Consider the following 5779-nt stretch of genomic DNA (forward strand, 5'->3'; position numbering starts at 1 on the left):
CTCTGTGTGTTCGCTCGGCGGCTGCTATGACACTTGTTCACACTGCAGTGAGAGTAAAGCGTTTCTGCAAAATAAAACCAGAAACCGAGGGTAACACAGATATAACGCAATCGACAGGCGACTCCCTCACACGCCCCGGTCCCCTGGTTAAAATAGCAATTTCTCACGATTTACAAATAGTTGGAAACATTTGGGATATTGTAAGTACTCAACTGAACAAAATATATACATAAATATAACACTGGCCTAGTGGTTGTTGGATATTTTACTAAAAAAAACAACTACATAGTGCACCTTTAACAGAAGAAAGAAACTTTTTTTTTTTGTCATTTTTTTTATTTTATATGTAATTTTTTGGTGAGCTATCTCTTTAAGACAGACCAAAATAAATGGGTGAGACATCCAAAAATGTGTACTGTTAGTGTGTTCCAGGAACAGGGTTCGGAAACACTGTCATAGCTGACATAGGCATATAGTAGTTCATATAATTGAAGCAGTGGCAAATGTTTGTTATCAACTTAATTAAAACAGAATTTCAATTAATATGAGGGTGAGCTTTTATATATTTATATGTTGCGGAGAGTTACGGACTGAGGGCACATGCACCCACCATCTGCCCTGCACGAGATAAGCTCTTGGACATTGCCTTTATATGTTGCATTTAATAACTGCACCAGTGGTTTTCTCCAATACCTATGAAATCATTTGAAGCATCATCTCATGGCCTATAACCCTACTAAATACTAAAAATACTTGTATCTTGTTTCTAAATGTGTTGGATAAAACCTTCTGGATGGTATTTTAATTTCAAATAGCATTTCACATTTATCCTTGGATTGACCTTCAGTGTTGCAGTGGTTTCTATTGGATTAAATTATTTTGAACAAATGGGTTTAATCCTGTTAGAGTCAAATTTAAATGAGGATGCGTTAATGTGAAAATTCCAAATTTCTCTCATTTTTCTCATATTCATGAATATACTGTATATGAAATATCACTGTTTAGGTTGGAGTTCAAGCCATTGTTATGTGTGTCTGGGTCAAGGGGTGCATCTCGATCAGCTCTCTAGCTCCCTATGAATTAGAGGTGTAGATTTCTTAAAAATAGTGTTAAAATATCGTCCATCTCGTGAGATACAGTAAGTGAATCGTCACACCCCAGTATACACTGATGGTGGTGTGACAACGTCCTTGTTGTACAATGTCTGGTATTTATGAACAACAGCAGAACTTATTTTTCTGACATTTTTGTGTTATTTAAAGTGTTTTATTTAAAATATTTGATTATAAATGTTAGTTAAATTATGTTCAGGACCTGTCTAGCGATGTATGTTCATGCATAAATATGTCTATCACGTGTCATAATGTGAGTTGTGATTTGTTTAGCGTGTTTAACGTTTCAGTGCACTGTAAAGATTTTTGCAATTGAAACAGCCCATAAAATGCCAATGGGCTACTGAACTACTACTAAAGTGCCCTGACTACTGAACTACGGAGCAGGTTTAGATGCGCCACAGGAGAATTGGCCCTTTTTAATGTCTTGCTGGTGGGAGATATTAACGTCTTAAAAAAAATAAAAATAAAAATAATTCACCTGTTACTTAATAGATTCTTAGAGAAATATTATATGTGTTCTTTGACATAAACATTGTATAATGCTAAAACCTCATCATTCAATCTTTCAAGCTCTGTGAAACATTGAATTGTCTTTTTTTGAAATAGTGACATAATCCCTTATCTACTTCAGGAACGCCATCAAGCCATTTCAAAGAAAGGCAAAATGGCCGCACACCCATTTTAAGTGACAGCTGCTCTTTTGCAACAAAGGTAATTTCAAATGCAAGCAGGTCCATTCATTTGATTTCCTCCACATCTACCAGAGTGCTGAATGTAATTATCGTCCCTCCATCTAGCGTCTCTAGGGAGCCCTTCCCCCTCCATGCTCAGCTGTGACCGTCCCCCGGCCCTTCGGCCCTCCCCCCACCTGAGCATGTGACATTATCCTGTCCCGCCTGCCTGTTCCCACCCACCAGCACCTACCCAGCTGAATGACTTTCATAATCTCAACACAATGTCTGATCCAGAATCTATCTATCTATCTATCTATCTATCTATCTATCTATCTATCTATCTATCTATCTATCTATCTATCTATCTATCTATCTATCTATCTATCTATCTATCTATCTATCTATCTATCTATCTATCTATCTATCTATCTATCTATCTATCTATCTATCTATCTATCTATCTATCTATCTATCTATCTATCTATCTATCTATCTATCTAGCTATCTATCTAGCTATCTATCTAGCTATCTGTCTGTGGTTACAGAGTACAGCGTTGCATTTATTTTTAGAGTATGTGCACTTTCAATGTACTTACAGTGTACTTAACACACCAAAGTCCTGAGTAATGTAAGGTAATAACATGGGCTAAGGTTAAATCAGACTGTCCTCCACAAAAAAGACTCTATAGGTTGTTTTTAAGCACCTTATTACAACCTTTATTTACGTTTTTAAGTCATGCGCCCTCTAGCTGGCGTAAAAATAATGACGTCATGAAATGACGTATGACTGTCATTACCAATCAAAATGCGTGTTCATTTAAATGCAATGTGTGGACTTTTTACCACCATTTGTCACATTTCCATTTAGCAAAAATCATTTTTAATTTACAACTACATCCACCCCGCACCTAAACCGATTTATAGTTCATATACACTTTATGAGCACATTCGTTCCCTGGGATCGAACCCACGATTGCATGATCACATGATTGCAAGATGTTTTTTTGCAATGCTCTATCAATTGATCTACGCAAAACCCAAAATATGACGCAAATAAAAGGAAACAAAGCATTAAAATGAAAGTGTCCTGTTTACGATAGGGGCGCAACTTTAGTAAACGCTCATATGGGTCGTATTTCAGGGAAGTGACAAACGACCTATATAGGCGTATTGGTTGGAGGACATGTTGGGCTAAATGTATACCCTATAGGGGTAGGTTAAGGGTTAGTGTACCTAGTTAGTGTCATTACTATACTAAAAAAAAAGGTTCTTTATGGCACCAAAAATGGTTCTTGGCTCGTAATCATAGGGGAACCTTTTTAAGTGCTATATAGCACCAATTTTGGTGCTTCAGTGGTTCTTCAGCGGTTCTTCAGAGGTTCTTCACCGGTTCTTTGACTAAGGTGCTATATAGCACAGCTAACTATGGTGCTATATAGCACCGCTACCATATACAGAACATGTTAAGATATGGTGCTATATAGCACCAAAAGTGGTTCCTCTATGATTACGACGAAGATGGTGCCATATAGAAACTTTTTTTAGAGTGTACAAAAAGTTCCTATATACATGCAAAACAGGACTGTATATATTATATTAATATAATATTTATATATCTACAGTATTTAGCCTACACATGTAAATACTGAATCTCAGTAGCAATTAATACACCAGGAAGGAAACAGATTAAATGTTATTCTTTTTAAAGGTATCAGAAAATATGCTGCCTAAATGAAAGGTGTATGATAATGGTGTCCAGAGCTATGATCTTTGACTTAATTTTCATTCATATTTTAAGGATAATTCATTAGAAACCAAAAACAGCCTTATTACTGAGATTTTCATTATGAAATCATAGCCACAGGACAGAATCAGTCCACTCAGAATAGAAAGAGACTGCATCATCACAGATGGTGCTTGAGGGCTTTGATTGTGCTCAGTCAAGTGCTTGCCTGTAAGTGTGTGTGCATGCTTTTGTTTGACCATATGCGAATATACATGTCGTCAGTGGTGTGTGCATTTCAATTTAACATGTGTTTGTATGCATTTGTTTTAGACCGACTGAATGCTTTGCACGCCTCGACTAGTGGATGGTCACGGGTAGCCTAAAGGCTCGACTTCGGTTTCTGAATGTGTTTTATTATTCAGATAGTTAATATGATTTGATTCACTGCTTTGGATGCAGCGAGTTTAACCTGTGCAATTCTGCTTGCAACTGCATTTGTTTAATTTATGGCATCACAACGAACACCTACTTAGCCTGCATCTAATTTGAATACAAAGCCATGCAGCTATACTTGAGCTATAGGCAACACCTCTTAATAACAAAGCCCTTCCTTCACAAAAATAAAGAGAACAAACATTTTCGCAGTAGAAATCACATGTATCAATTTTTCACATGTTAGTGTGATTGAAGAGAATGTTAGTATAATTAAAGCTGCTGACCATAACTTTTTTGTGTTCAAGATTTACAAAAATTATATAATAAGAATGTAGGGTAGAGCGGAGCACAACCTAACGCTTTTTGACTGTCTCAGATACCAGATATAAGATTAAAATAATATCAGATGTGTCTTATTTTAAATAAACACAAAAAACAGAGATGAAAAATAAACTGTAAGAAATTTACTTTTGCTATGGTTAAATAAATGTTCAGTAATATCTTCCAAAGATTCTTTAAATTTTGCCGCTATTTTTTCTCTAAAAAATATTTTTTTCTCTAAATGGCAACTAGTAAATACACTAAGTTTCAGTATGGAAAGCGTTAAACCATGCGTGTTACAACTAACCCCGCATTAGGTTGTGCCCCGTGCTCCCCTATAACATGAATCCATTTTCCAAACCATGTTTTTGTCTTACCCTGAATCATTATGGTACACTTATAATAAGACTATTTCAGACCGGTCTGCTAGGAACCGCTGCGGAGGAGCACAGTCCCTGCGTGACTCGCCACAGACATAAACAGAGAGAAGTAGCTCCGGCTGCAATGTTCTTCCGCAAGACGCATGCAGTTCTGTTTATTAACCGCTAGAGCGCAAAAAGTTACGGACTGCAATGACATCACTGTTTTCCACAGAGCTGCTTTATGGCTAAATATAACCTAATAATTTGACACCGTAATTGAACAGACTGACCTGACCTGAACAATGACACAATTTTCTTTTTAGAGCAGAAATGAACTTTTGTTTTCCTGTTCCTGACTTGGTTTCAACCAAGGTTTTTTTTTTCTTCTTTTTTTTTCACCAGTTTGGCTTCCCTGCCTCTGTAACTGGCTTGCTTAGTTGGGGGACACTTAATATTTAACAATATTATTGATCTGACTGTAGGCTACAGATAGGCCTACTGTATGAGATCTGAACTGAGCTGGACGATGACATCATTTTTTGCAGAACTGCTTTATAGATAGTGTAATTCAGAAGATCTTTACAACAGAAATGAATCAACACTGCCGAAATGCATAATTGACTTAAATAAGTTTTGGTTTGAATAATAATAATAATTATTATTATTTTTATTGTATTTGTATTAATAATAAAATAAATAGATTATATATATTTATTATTATATTTATTATTGTTATCAATAATATTTGTTGTTGTTTTTGTTGTCATTAAATATGATTGATTACGTTATTATTCAATGTATCTTTATAATTATGTCATCATAGCCTATTTACTATGAAAATATTCAAAAATATTCAAATACGGCATGCCCAAACAAGAACGACAATAATAAATAAATTAATAAATGAACGAATTAATGAATTAATTGATGATCATTTATTTTTATTATTAGTGTATTGATGTTGTTGCCCTTTTTTCCGAGGAGAAAAAAACTGCAGCCTATGTGAAACATAAAATAAATCTGGCAAGTGGCAAAACATTGCCAAACCTTTATTTAGTGAGTCTCGAGAGGATACAGAGCGAGCGCTCTCCCCTCCTCCGCCATGTGATGACGGACAGACTGTATCACCGGAGCGATGCTTGAAGT

This window comes from Gobio gobio (assembly GCF_949357685.1).
Source record: "Gobio gobio genome assembly, chromosome: 12".
NCBI lineage: Eukaryota > Metazoa > Chordata > Actinopteri > Cypriniformes > Gobionidae > Gobio > Gobio gobio.